Here is a 15583-nt window from a genome sequence, read left to right on the forward strand (position 1 = left end):
TTTAACTCATTTTGTTTTGTAAGTCCTTGACCCAAGTGTCAAGTGTGTCAACCTGGTGCAATTTGAATGTCACTCTATTGACCAGATAGCTAATGCTACTCAATAATTAATGGTACACTTCTATTTTGGCACCCAGCATAGGCCTCAGAAATAGAACATGAGAGGAAAAATAAAGCTGGTCACTGGAAAATCAGGATAAAAACAGAGGAGTCAATTATTCAGAACCATGAAATTAACCAAAGGCATTCTCCACAGCACCCGGTATTTCCACTTTTATATTCTGAAGAATCAGACATTACCAGACCCCACCCACCATCCCAAGATCCTTATATGTTCACCTAATTATGCACCATGATTTTTTAAAGCAAGTAGTTAGATAATGCATTTGCTCAGTCCCTGAAGCTATGTATTTATTCATGAAAGTCTACCATGTAGGACTTAGATTCTATTTTGTTTTTAATCCCATTCTCTTTCCCCTCTCCATCTGGAACTGTAGTGTCCTATATGTCAAACCACTTAGTATTGCTTACATATCTCTAAGGCTCTGTTCATTTTACCTCAATCCTTTTTCTATTCTTCACATGGATACTTTCTATTAATCCATCTTCAAATATATGTACTTTTTCTTTATTTCAATATGTAGTTACTGTATATTGCAATTGTATATGTAAGCTCTAGAATATCTTTTTTATTTAGGTTTTATTCCTTTGCTGAGATTCTTCATCATTTTATTCATCACACATATATCTTCCTTTATGTCCTTAAAAATATCTATACTAGCTGCTTTAAATCCTTTTCTGCTAATCGTATCATTCAGGTTATTGAAAAATCAAATTATATTATAGCTTTTTTCCTGAGGAGGGGGGTCACATTTTTGTTTCTTCACATTTTTTTCATAAGCTAGGTTTTATGGATAATAAGTTGTAGAAAGTAGATACTGCTATGTTACTGTGATGAGTGATCATTTTTTTCTTCTAGAACCAGATAACTTGCCTATATTCAAACTCCAAATTCTGTTCCCTACTAGAGACCATAATATGACATTTCTTCATGTCTTTCAACTTACAGACCCTATATTTGTTTGCTTATTGCTATTCTTTTTTGGGCTCCGTAGAATTTTCTCCAATGATGCCACACAGTTTAGACAGTTTAGCAGTATTTCAGCAGATTTTCAATGCAGTTTTGAGGCCCAAATCACTTTGTATCTTTTCCTTCTAGGATTTCTCCTAAACTTTAAGGCTATTTTCCTCCCTCAGACTCTGTTCACTGATTCAAGGCAGCAAGACATTAGCTTTTTGCCTTTAGAAGCTTCTGTAGGTTTGAGCATACACACAAGCAAAGAACTTCAAAATAGCAAGCCTCACCTGTTACATTTCATCTTTCAAACCTAATATCCTCTGCTATTTTTGCCTGGTGTTAGTCATTGTCTGTTGCCTTCAAGTTGCTCAGTACATATAAATAAATATATATAAATATAGATATGTAAATATATATACACATATACATACAAATACCTTATTTCTGGATTTTGTAAATCTTATCTCTGCGAGGATTATTCTAAGCAAATTACTTCACCATTATTTAAAGTAGTAATCACAAAACATAGTGCCATGTTTTTAAAAATCAAGAAACAAGTCTTATTCAACTTAGCATTCCCAGGGCCAAAATTGTTTCCAGCCATATATTAGCTGATCAATAAATGTATGTGGGTTGAATATTTTATTTTGACTTCTAGGCTTATAGTTATTTGTTCAAATTTGTGATAAGTTATTTATAAGTAATTACACATGAACTGTTTGACATGAATGACATTTGACATGAAAGAAATAAAAGGGAAATAGCATTGTCTTTGATTCTCAGGAAAGCTCAGAAAAGTCAACAGGATTTGGGTCTCTAAAGGTACCTGGTAATTTGGAAGGCACGTATTTCACAGGAGTAAATTTCCCATGGTGCACCTACCTAAGTGAAGAAGAGAAGGGAAGGGAACAGAGGGCAAGGGAAGGGAAGAAAAAGAAAAAAAGAAGAAAAGAAAAGAAAAAACCTTTCTTCTATTAAGATTCCAGAAGTAAAGATGTACTGAAATCAGATAAGACTTGACCTTCGAAACAGCATGCTGAGTCTTCTCATTCTAACAGGATACAATAAACCTAGGGCTGACCAAGTCTTTAAAAAAAATTTCAATCATACTCTCAGGCTAATCAATACATTGTCCATTATGGTCAGGTCTATCTATGCTAAAATGATAATGTCAGTGTTAATCCAACTCACAATTACCTGGAGTTGGGAAAAACACACATGCAAACTCAACAACATGGCTTGAAAATGGTAATTTTCTCTTAATATATTGAAAATATTTGTTGCTCATGAGTAATAGTGTAACTCCTTGCTATAATACACAAGAACAATCTAATATTCTTAAGGAAAGCGGTTATTTATCAGTAACTTTCTCAACATGTTATATGGAAGAATAAAACACTAGACATCAGGGTCAGGGTAAGGTTTTTGTTTTGGATACACTGCTAAGAAAACAATCAGTTTTATCATCAGGAAAGCCTTTATTCTATTTCTGTGGAAAAAAAAATAAGCTTCCACTTGCTGTTAAATATACTTAATTGAAGAGATCCGGATTGTACTGCTTATACTTGTGGCATATCACTTGAACTTTTGACTAAGTATCATTCTTCTAACATTATCACAGAATCCTAGCTCATCATGAGAACAGAGGTGCTAATCAAGAGGAATTACTTAGTAATTATATTTTTATTTAGAATTCTAAACATGAGCATTGCTATTTTTGGAAGCACCCCAATTATAATTTCTCCATATGTATTTATCTAGAAAGTTTCAATTAACTCTTTATTACCTGAGCAAACCTAGACATGTTGCCCCTCTTGTAGCACTGTTTGATGGGTAAACATGTTTTACAACAAAGTGTTCAAAGCTTTAATTATTAATTATAATTGATACACACATATCCTATTGATTCTGTTTCTCTGGAGAACCCTGAAACTCTGAGATAGACAGATGATAGATAGATAGATAGATAGATAGATAGATAGATAGATAGATATAGACAGATGATAGATAGATAGATAGATAGATAGATAGATAGATAGATAGATAGATAGAATTGGCGCATGTGATTATGGAGGATGACATGTTCCAAGATCTTCATTTGGTAAGGTGGAGACCCAGAAAAGTTGGTGGTATAGTCCTGTCCAAGTCCAAAGGCCTGAGAACACAAAAGTCTGATGGTATAGATTTGGCCCAGAGACCAAGTAGGCTTAAGACCCAGGAGGAGCCAGTGTTTCAATTCAAGTCCAAAAACAAGAAAAAAAATTATGTCCCAGCCTGAAAATAGTCAAGCAGGAGGAATTCCCTACTACTTCAGGAGGATCAGCCTTTTTGTTCCATCCAGGCCTTCAACTGATTAGATGGTGACCATCTACATTAGGATGGTCAATCTGCTTTACTCAGTCCACTGCTTCAAATTTCAATCTCACGTGGAAACACCTTCACAGACATACTCAGAAAAATGTTTGATCAAATGTATGGGCACCTTGTGGCCCCAGTCAAGTCAACATAAACTTAACCATCACATTAAGTCAAAGTGAAATGGCTAACTTATTTCAGCAATTTCTGCCCATTATATATTGTCTTGAAAAAAAACATGAGATTCAGTTTTAACTCTCATAACCAGATAAGGAAATTATTTTAATAATTCATGTAATATGTTTTTCTCAAGTGTGAAAATTAAGCTTCAGCTTATGCCTGATGCACACAATTTATGCTTCTTTGTTTCCAAGATGATATCATGCTGCCCCTTTTTGGCATATATTTTTCCTATCTACCAGTGTGCCAAAATGAAAATAACCTTCAAAAAGCTGTACAGAAACATACTTTGAGACACATAAATGACATTAATGAAAATGCAATGATAGTTTTTAACAGAGGTATTTTCAACAAAAGTTTTAACTATTTAAATATGTAATTTTAATTGTTGTACCTCAACTGAGAAGCAATAATCATGGTCAAATTGGTTAATTAAAATAACACCACCAACTACAAGCTGAACATCTGGGTTTTAGTTCCAGTTAAAATATTTCACTAGATCTATAAGCGTGGGTATAGCCTATAATTTCTCTGATCCTCAGTTTCTAGAACAGTAAAATGAGGAGATCAAATTATAAAAATGGAAAGTCTGCAAACTTCTTGATAGCTCCTTGAATTATAATTTTCTCTCAATTCAGTTCAACAGACGTGTATTCTTGCCTGTGAACCAAATGTGAAGAAGCCCTGCATTAGGCACTTGTGGGGATACAAAGATTAATAATACATAATTCTCTTACCTCAAGGAGTTCCATACCTAGAGGGAAAGAGAAAGATGAATCCACAACTTCTTACTATTAGAAGGACCATAGCAAATATTTTTATCGAGTTTCAAAGCAAAAGCCATAAAATGACAGAGATGAGGATAATCATTTTCAACCAAGGTAATGGAAGATATGACATTTTATGTGAGCAGAAATTCAATATATTATGCAACCCACTATATTAAACTTTATTTTTGTTTCAGTACTTAGAATGAAATAAAATATTATATTGCATAACTTAAACACAATATTGGGCTGATCTTGGTGGAACTAGAGTATGTTGTAGAGGTAATGCTACATAGCACCAAAATGCATTTCCTCCTTCCTGGTCACACAACCAGTCCACATTCCTCAACTTTTTCCTCCAATTAGAATGGCTCGGTAACTGAGTTCCCAAAGAATATAGGCAAAAAGGGAAATACACCCTTTCAAGTCCCAGACTAAAAACAGCGTGTCTACAATATTACTCATTCTTTTCCCTCTTTTTTTTCCCCCTCTTTTATTAGCCAGATTCAAGAAATCCCTGGTGACTCTCATGTAATGAAGTAGTGAGAAGGTACTCAAAGAAAAAGCTAATGTCCTGAATGACTGTGTAGGTAAGAACCCTTTTCTTAGCAACATACATTGGATTGTGACATGACCATAAAATAAACCTTATATCACTGCAAGTATGGGATTGAAAAAGCACTCAGCCTACTTGGGTTCATAGAGAAATCAGTACCTTGATATGTAATAATTTCATAACAAAACAGATTAAGTGGTGTAGGGATGGTGGTAGCAATAAAATTCACCCAGAAGCCTATATTATACAATAGCAAAATGGTAACAGGGAATTAGACTAGGAAAACCAACAGAATTAAAGGGGAAAAAAAAAAAAGAGAGAAACCCACAATTATAGTTAGAGATTTTAACATCCTGCTTTTAGTAATTTAAAAAACAAATGGACAAAAATCAAAACAATATAAAATATCCAAATACTTTCAACCAGCTAGATATAATTGAGATTTATAAAACATTACACCCAAAACACTGAAGAATATACTACTGACCCTTGAACAACACAGGTTTGGATTGTGTGGATCAACCTATATTTGGAATTTTGTTCAAAACAGTATCATACTATAACTTATGATTTTCTTTTTTTTAAGAGTTGATTTATTTATACATGAGAAACACAGAGAGAGAGGCAGATACACAGGAAGAGGGAGAAGCAGGCTCCCCGCACAGAGCCTCATGTGGGACTCGATCCCACACCCCGGGATCACATCCTGAGCCAAAGGCAGACGCTTAACTGCTGAATCTCCCAGGCATCCCTATCCTTATGATTTTCTTAATAAAATTTTCTTTTCTCTAGCTTACCTTATTGTAAGAACGTGGTATATAATACATATACAAAACATGGCTTAATCGTCTGTTTATCTTATTGGTAAGGCTTCCAGTCAACAACAGGCTATTAGTAGTTAAGTATTTGGGGAGTCAAAAGTTATACCTAAGTTTTCAGAGGTAGAGGGTTGAGGCTGTTAGTATCCCTAATGCTGTTTGTTCAAAGGTCAACCGTATATTACTTTAAGGCAAACAAAAATGTTCACCAAGACCATATTTGGAGTCACAGAACAAATCTCAAAAAACTTCCAAAGAATTAAAATCATCTAGATTATATTCTCTAATCACATTAGTTACATTATAAATAAAAAGAAAAACATAAAATATCTAGACAATCCCCAAATACTTAGAAATCAAGCAATACCTTTCTAAATACTCACAGGTCAAAGAAGAAATTACAAAGGAAATTAGAAAATATTTAAACGGGATCCCTGGGTGGCGCAGTGGCTTAGCGCCTGCCTTTGGCCCAGGGCGCGATCCTGGAGACCCGGGATCGAATCCCACGTCAGGCTCCCGGTGCATGGAGCCTGCTTCTCCCTCTGCCTGTGTCTCTGCCTCTCTCTCTCTCTCTCTCTCTCTCTCTGTGTGTGACTATCATAAATAAATAAAATTAAAAAAAAAAAAAGAAAATATTTAAACATGAATCATAATGGAAACATAATGTATCAAAATTTGGGGAATGCAGAGAAAGCCCTTACAGGAAAACTTTTGCTTTTTTTCTATTTTAATTCCAGTGTAGCGAATATATAGTATTATATTAGTTTCTGCTATACAACACAGTGATGCAACAATTCTATACATTACTCAGTTCTCATCATGTAAGTGTACTTTTAATCCCCTTCACCTATTTCACTTAATTTTTGCCTTTAAATGCTTATTAGAAAAGAGAAAAGGTTAAGTATTAAAATGCCTAGCTCAAGAAGGAAAAAAGGAAATTTTGACAAAAAGAAAGTATAAAAAAGGAAATAATAAAGATAATAACAGAATCAAACTAGTTGGCTCTCAAAAAAAGATTATTTAAACTGATAAACCTCAAGAAACACTGATCAAGAGAAAAAAAGAAAAAACATGAATTATCAATATGAAGAATGAATTACAGATTAGAAACGCAGACCCTACAGAAATTAAATGGAAAATAAGGGAATAATATAACTTTATGACAGTCTATAGAAGAAATTAGATAAAATGGAAACATTTCCATAAAAAAATTAAATTTACCAAGACAGAGTCAAAAACAATAAAAAATCTGAACAGCCATTATACTGTTTTAAAAAAAGACTATGTAATTAAAAATTTTCTGCAAAAGAACCTCCATGTTCAGGTGGATTTAGTTGTGAGTCCTGTCAAATATTTCAAGAACTACAACCCTTATACTAATCTTTTCAGGTAATACAGAAGGAGGGAACACTCCTCAACTCATTTTATGAGACCAGTATAACCCTGATACCAAAACCTAACATAAAATAAAAATTGTCACTAAAATATTAGGAAATTGAATCCAGTATTATAGAAAAATAATAAAAATTATTACCAAATATTCTCTCAAAGTTCTCCAAAGAAACAGAACCAATTTATAATTTGTGTGTGTGGCATTAAAGAAATTCTTCTTTAAAATACATTGTTTTCAGGAAGAGTTCAGAATGGAAATTATAATATACAGAACTATGTAAAAATAAAATCACTAAATATCTGACTTGTGGGATGTAACTAAAGCAATAATGAAAGGTAAATACATAGCATTTAAATGCATACATTAAGAGAAGAGGAAAGCTGAAAATCAATAAGCTAAGCATCCTACCCGAGAAGGTAGAAAAAGCTCAGCAGGAATATTGTATAAAAGATCTGTGCAAGAAAAACACTGAGAGTCTTATATACTAGCAACAACCACTTAGAAACCGCAATATTTTAAGATACTACTCAAAGTAGCAAGAGAAGTAAGACATACCCACAATCAAGACATTACAAATATATAAATTTTTTGAAGGACAAAAGGAAAAGGCAATTGCCTTACCATATAGATCATGTTAGACACATATTATCTTAAAGTATATTTATTGAAATTTAAGTACCCAATGTGCCTTGCCCCATAGCTGTCTAGTTTAGTGAACTGAGAGAAATGAAATTTAAGCTTAAATATTTTATCCCCCTGAAAGTCACCCCTGAATCCCAAAATGAAATTAAGTGGTACTCAAACAACACCTTTGCCTACTTGCACCTCTACACTTGTCCTGCTCTTTTGAATGCATGTGTTTGTGTGTTTACCTTCTCCCTGTGACTACATGTTCTCTGAAGTGAGAGACTATGTCATATCCATCTTGATTCACTCAGTATCTACCACTGTGCCTCCATCAAGGAAAGTACTCAACAAATGTTCACTTGTTGAGGATGTTACAAATTGTAGATGTTACAAATTCTGATGAAAAGAACAATGGTCCAGGGAGTTAGAGAAGCTGGATTCTGCTCCCAAATCTGCCATTAAAAATCTGGGTGATTTTAGGATATTTATACTTCCTTATTTGTAATGTGTAGGTAAATATTCTTGATTTACCAAGTTCAAATGAAACTTAAAATACTAAGTATAAAAGTAACTGACATATTACAAATCATTATGTAGATATGATAAATTATAACAAGTGAGCAGTTTCCATCAGTTTATGATTTTTGTGACCAAACAAACTAGGAAGCACAGACAATACTCCCAAAGTACCAATTAGTTTAACTTTTCTCAAATGCACTTGAGAAACAGATTGTATTTTGTAATGAAGATCTCACCAATAATGTGAGGTTCTTCTCACAATGGGCTATTGACCTCTCTTCATGTCAAGGTTCCTTTGAACGTGGGCAGACTTTGTAACTGCATTAACCACTAAGATGTGTCAGAAGTGACCCTGTATGGCTTCCATAGGTCATAAAAATCAGTGTCTCTCTTGAGACACTTGCCCTTGAAATCCAGTCACTTGCTGGGAGGAAGCTGAAGCCATGTGTTCAGCCTAGCCAACTTCTTGGCCAAAAGCCAGCATCAACTCTAGACACATGAGTAAATGAGCCGTTAGTTGATTCCAGTCTTTAGTCTTCCAGTATTCCTCCTGAGGCTAGACATTCAGAACAAAGGTATCCCTTGTGAGCCCTATCTGAAAACCTGACCCACGGAAAGTGTGAGAGATAATAAATATTCACAATTTCTAGGCCATTTAGTTTTGGGGTAGTTACATAATAAGATCACTAATACAACTTGATTTCCACAAATACTTCTGAACACTTCATAAGATATAGTAGCTTCTGCTTCCTCCCCTGTTATGTGTGATAGATCTTTAGCAGGACTCAGAAGGCAGAGCTGACAAATTTCAATAGAGGAGATACCTAAGACAGGAACTGTAATTTCTGAAGAATGCTTGCAGTTGGAGTTTCCGACTTGGGTGAGAAAGGGGCAGAGAAGGACAAGCTAATGAGAGACTTTAATTTGGAAAATACCAAGCCAGTAATACATCTTCAAGCCAGCCTTCCCATGGCAACTTTTTGTTCGAGCACAGGCATGAAATATTTAGAATTGCTAGAGCTCCACTAGGAAGACTTTTATCCCTGCAAAAAGAGTTTGTAGCCGGAAGCTGCCTGCTGGCACTGCATGCAGGAACACACCATTTGTTCAATGCCAGAGTTTACTCTTTGAATGACTGACACACTCCAACCCATCTCCAAAGGCTCCTTTGCCTTCACGACTGACACCTCCCAGGAAAGAGGGGTTGTAATTGCCTCTTCTTTAGGGACTGGAGGCTGTTGGGGGATATTGCTTTGGAGTGCCAGAGACCTTCCACTCGGCAAGCATCACAGGCTCCATGGGAGAAATATTTCAACTCAGTGGGAAAGACAAAGGCAACAGATACAAAGAAATTCACGGAGCTGATGTGTTTCTGTCCAGTCTTCCCTTGTTGTCACTTCATTTCACCCAGTTACAGGGACTTGTTTAAAATCTGTCACAACAGAATTTTATGACACATTCATTTAAACAACAACAACAAAAAAAATCCTGGGTATGTTCTTCTCCCACCCACATCCCCCTCAGAGAATATTAAAAATGAGAAATCAGCAATGTCACGTTCTGCCCAAGCACAAAAATAAATAATAAAAAAACTTGCTTGCAAAAAAATAAACAAATAAAAAACAACAACAACAACAACAAAAAACCTACACACTCCTCATTTCCTGGGGAGTAAAGATGGAGGCACAGGAGTGTGTGACAGAGTTCAAAACGGCCTGAGTTAAAAGAGGTTGTTAGCTTAGATGGTTTTTCTCAGATGAACCAAAAATGTCCTTAAGAGGCAGGGAAACTAGAGATTCTGTTTAATGAAAATACAGATTTTCATAGAGTGAAACATTATATATGTGTTTGGGTTTGACCTAATCATGACAGACATGGACAATATTATAGGCCAATGATTCCCAAACTTTCTTAAGAATTATTACTATTATTATTATTATTATTATATTAATAGTAATGGGATATATATTCAGAGTCTATTCTATAATTCCATTCAAAAACATGCAATCTTGATATTTTTGCAGTCTGGTGCTATATTATTACAGGGTAAATATATGGTGTACATTAGACATTCGGAAAGATTGAGGTGAGGTTGTACATACCTACTATTACTTCCGTGGACTCTTAATATTGTGAAAAATACAAATAAAGAGCAATCAATCTAGAAGAGTCCAGGGAGATGTCTCTCCCCCATAGGTGGAAAAACTTCAAAGATCCAACAAGAAGTCCCTTTGCTGAATCCTCTCTAGTCTGAAACTATGAAAATGCTGAAGCTTCTCGAGCAAGCCAGTTCACACAGCAAAATTTTTGTAGGAAACAAAAGCTAGAATACCGATGTTTAAGAAAACCCCAGTAACATAGTTGCTAAAAACACACTGTGATAGAAGGCTTGAGTCCAAACCATTGCTGTGCCATTTACTGACTATTTGCCATTGGGTAAGTTATATAACCTTAGTTTCTTGTCTGTAAAATGGGGATCACAGTAATTACCTGCATCCAGTAACTGATGGAAACTTTAAAATGTCATACATGTAAAGTACTTGTAACAGTGACACATAATAAGAAATGAATAAATGCTAACTATCTATGAGCAGTAGTTTGTAAAATACCATCCCGTATGGAAACTGATTTTTTACTGAACTCCTGTTTGACAAAATTGTAAAAACCAGAAAAGCATTGTTCTAGGTCACAGAATAAGAAGTGCAGGTAAGAATCAAATCTGGGCAGGCTGGTAATAGAAATTTACATCTGGAAAGTACAAAACTGACATACATGATTTCACTTTCAGGTTCAATATCTAACACAATACTCTGAAGTATTCTTTTTAAAGTGAGGAAACAGGAAGCCCAAAAGGATGTGTAATTTGCGCAGCCACAGAGCAATATTAAGGATGAAACAAGCCTTCCCACCCAGGTACTTTTTTACCCTCTTCTCTTTCCTTTCTCTATATTCCTAAGGCATACTTATTTTATGCTAAAAATTGTCAACTTGACTTCTTCACTCATGTTGCTTTTGCTTTTTTTTTTTTCCTTACTACCCTATCCACCAAATCTCAGCCACCCTGAATGTCATCTTGTCTAGGACTTTTCCCTTAGAAAAGTTGCTCTACTTATCATTTGTCTCTCACTTTTCTAATCTTTCACCATACTTACTGTCTGTAGTGCTGTTAATCTATGGTCCATAGACCAGCAACATCAGCACCATCTAGGAGCTGGTTAGAAAAAGCAGGTCAGGATCCACCCTGGACCTACTGAAGACAGTCTACATTTTAACTAGATTCCCAAGTGACATGGGCATATCAAATGTTTGAGTGGGTCTCTCAACAACAACATAATTGGTATTTTGTGCTAGATGTTTCTTTATATTAGGGCAGTGGTCTTGTGCATTGTTGGATGTTTAGCAGTATCACTGGCCTCTACCCACTAGATGCCAGTAGTGTACCCTCTCACCCCATTCTTCTCCCCTCCCTCCTCGACCCCCTCTCCCTCCCATCTTGATTAAAACTATCTCTAGATATTGTCAAATATCACCTGTAGGGGGTGCAAATCAACCCAGTTGAGAACTACTGGCTTACATGGAACAGTTGTTTCCTCAGTCATATGGCTGCCCATATTCTTCACTGCAGTTTTAGCGTACTGAAGTTTTATGTCTTCAGTACTGGATTATAAATGCCCCATCTCTTTCCTCCCTTCCATTGGATATTTTAGTGATTGCCTACAGCAGTAACCCCCCTTATATTCTTCTCTTCTCTATTCCATCCTCTCTTGATCTGTAAGAGTAATCCCCAGATAAACTACCTGTATAAGTCTTTGTTTCAAGCTCTGCTTTCAAGTGACCCAAGCTAAGTCACTCCTATGAAATCTAGAAGAATGTTGGGGAACCAAGGTGGCTCAGTTGGTTAAGTATCTGCATTCAGCTCAGGTCATGACCTCAGGGTCCTGGGATAGAGCCCCCGCATAGGGCTCCCTGCTTACAGGGGGTCTGCTTCTTCCTCTCCCTCTGCTCCTCCCCCAGCTCATGCTCTCTCTCTCACTCATTCCCTCTCTCAAATAAATAAATAAAATCTTTTAAAAATGATAATAATAAATAAAATCTAGAAGAATGTGGGTACTAAATCCATAAATATGAATCAATTGAGTAATAAAGCAAAATATCATTAACTCTAAAATAGTCCATGCTCTTTGAGGGGAGTGATAGTATGTTAGATGTATCTATCTCTCCAGTAACCATGAGAATAGCATATGAGTCACTCAATAAATAATTATTAACTAAATTAATAAAATCTTTTAAATTGTATCTCCTTCTGTTTAAATAATACCTTTGTTGCTATTGCTACTTCAATTTTGTAAGCCAAAAGTTAGGAAAGAATAATGTTTGAAGCATTTTCTTTGAAATGACTATAATTAATTACTTCCTAGCTATTAGATGTGAAACAGCAAGCAAGGGTATGAGAAATTTCTAAGTCAGTCACAAGAAGGAAATTCTGTCTGAGATTACACAAGCCATCATTTTTGTTACTTTTTTTTACTTTTAAGGGGAAGATTGAAGGAGGGCTAATTTCTGAAATAATTTTCCTCTAAATAAAGTTTCCAAGTGCAGCAATACAAGTGTCCCCTAATGTTTCTGGAATTCATTCCGAGATTTGTCTTGATGTGTTTGTCTGCCATGATCATAATTGTTTTTCTGTTTTAATTATTAGAATTCTTATAATGGAAAATAGCAAAGCCCTTGATAGTCTGGTTTTACAGTACTCAAATGATTAATATCAAAAAAAGAATAAGAAAAGAGAGTATAGTGCAATGCCACTTGGTTAAAAAAAAAAGATGCACGGAAAATAAAATACATAGACATCATGTCATAGTTATACACTTACATTTCTTTAGCAAGAAAATTACAAAAACTATTTTCATACATTCTGTTTGTTATAGCTCTCTAAAAGGAATTTCAGCTAACTATTTGGGATAAACCTAAAAAGAGTTTCAAAATGACATTTCTATCATTGAGTAATAATGTTCATTGAGATTATTCTTCTTAATGTTACTTTAAAATATTTGCAGAAGGAGAAGGTCCCAGGAGAGGTATTTATCATAAACTATCTGAGTTCTAGCTACCTTGTAATGTTGGTACAAGATGGTGAAGCTGCTGACAAACATTGATTCCATTTAAAAGGATGGCTTCAGCCATTTCCCCCACTGCATTTTATCCACAGAAGCATTCCGTCACGGCTGTCAAGGTTCCCCTACCTTAGCAAGTAACCGATCACAGTGATTTGTAAAAACTGACTTTAAACCCTCGCTCAGTGGGGCTGTATCTCAGGAAAGGTTCTTGGGAGATGCAAGGTTAAACTGATGGATCACTTGAACTACAGTGTGATGGTGCTCAACATCGCTATTAGCATCCCAAGGACAGAGAAGGAGCCTGGAAAGTAAGAAGGCAAAATGTGCCAACAATTGAAGATCAGGCCAAGAAGAAGTGAGGGGCCTCAGAAAGAATGCAAATCTGGGTAATTGGGCAAACAGTTCCAAAAAAAAGCAGGCTCAGATAAGTCTCAATAGGAGTGATTTACACCTTCAATCCATGATGCTTCTTCATAATCTGGTTATAGGTTAATGGAAATTAACCTTCGGTTAAAATTTTAAAATAAAAAAAAATTTTTAAAAAGTTTTTAAATAAATAAGACTCACATATGGAGTTTTTTTAGAGAGAGAAATATATTTAACTTGGGGCGCCTGGGTGGCTCAGTCAGTTAAGTGTCTGCCTTCGGCTCAGGTCATGATCCCGGGATCCTGGGATCAAGTCCCACATGGGGCTCCCTGCTCATCGGGGAGCCTACTTCTCCTTCTGCCCCTCCCCTTGCTTGTGCTCCCTCTCCCTCTCCTCTCTCTCTCTCTCTCTCAAATAAATAAATAAATGAAAATCTTTAAAAAGAATTTACTCAACTCTAAAGACTGTTCTTTATTATGCTATGATTATATCTTTTTCTCATTTTTTTGGTTAGGCATATTACTTTGGGTTGGTAATATGCTAATATTCTCTCCTCTCTGCTATAACTAATCTGAAATTTCTGTGCCTCCAGATGAGCAAGTTTTATTGTGATCCTCATCACAGTTCTTATAGTCATTCCTGGAAAGAAAAAAAAGGTTGATGACTACATGCCAGCTCTGAAATTTTTTTTAAATTTTGCTAATACTTGAAATATCAAAATATGGGAAGCATACTTTTAAAAAATGTTAGACATACTAAGATTTTCAACTTTAATTAATTGCAACTTTAATTAATTGCAATTTTAATTCCATTCTTAAATTCAGATGGACACTACACCTTAACACAATACCTTCTAGCTCTTTCTTCCTTTTTTTACTTTCCAGACTACTTCTCGAACATTCTCTAAAGACAAAAAGAAGTACAAAGGTCAGGAACAGAAAAGACTGTGAAATGTGACAAGGAGCCAATCCATTGCTATGGACATTTCTACCTCGAGTCTCTATTATTTGTACATGTTAATGAACTTTCCTGGATCAGGAAATAGGCATCCTGGTGGAGAATTCAATGAAGATGTGAGCTCATTAAGTAACAGAGGTCTGAAGAGCAAATAAAAAGGCGAGAATAATGAGAAAGCAGTAGGAAGAAAAAGAACATATGAGAATGGTACTGCTTAAATCAATAGATTCTCATCTTAAGTACTTACTCTTTTCAGCTCTAACTAACACATCCAAAATAGATGCAGGTTAAATGGGAAAGTTTTTCCACAATGTGCCTACGTTCCTTTCATGGTACTGGCAGTCTAAATTAACGCCTATTGTGGTAAGGATGCCTGGTTCAAGGTTCTAGTACCAAAGTGTAGAAGCTCTTGTATTTGTGCCTTGGCAGCCAACATTTCTTCCTCCCTGGCATTCTTTTCCTGTAAACTGACTCTATTCTGTAATAGAAAAAAAAATTGCTAACCTTTTGGGGTTTTTTGTTTTAGGTCTTGTTTTGGTTTTTGGGTTTTGGGGTTTTTTGGTATTACCATTGGGTGCTGAATATTAGTATGCTCATAACAAGATGCTAACAGTGGTGCTTGGGTGGCTCAGTGGTTGAGCTTCTACCTTTGGTTCATGGCATGATCCCAGGAGTCCTGGGATCAAGTCCTGCATTGGGTTCCCTACAGAAAGCCTTCCTCTCCCTCTGCCTATGTCTCTGCCTCTCTCTGTCTGTGTCTCTCATGAATAAATAGATAAAATCTTTAAAACAAAAACAAAAACAAAAAAACAAGAGGCTAACATAACTGGAGAACTAAGTACGGACCATG

The 15583-nt window shown here is 35.5% G+C and overlaps 1 pseudogene; it reads right to left on the minus strand.

Moving 5' to 3' along the window:
- The window catches only part of LOC140641034 (arf-GAP with GTPase, ANK repeat and PH domain-containing protein 1 pseudogene), a 35551-nt pseudogene extending 22075 nt beyond the window's left edge, over positions 1 to 13476 (minus strand).
- Between the last annotated feature and the right edge of the window lie 2107 nt (positions 13477 to 15583).

Source organism: Canis lupus, chromosome 10, assembly GCF_048164855.1.
Source record: "Canis lupus baileyi chromosome 10, mCanLup2.hap1, whole genome shotgun sequence".
NCBI lineage: Eukaryota > Metazoa > Chordata > Mammalia > Carnivora > Canidae > Canis > Canis lupus.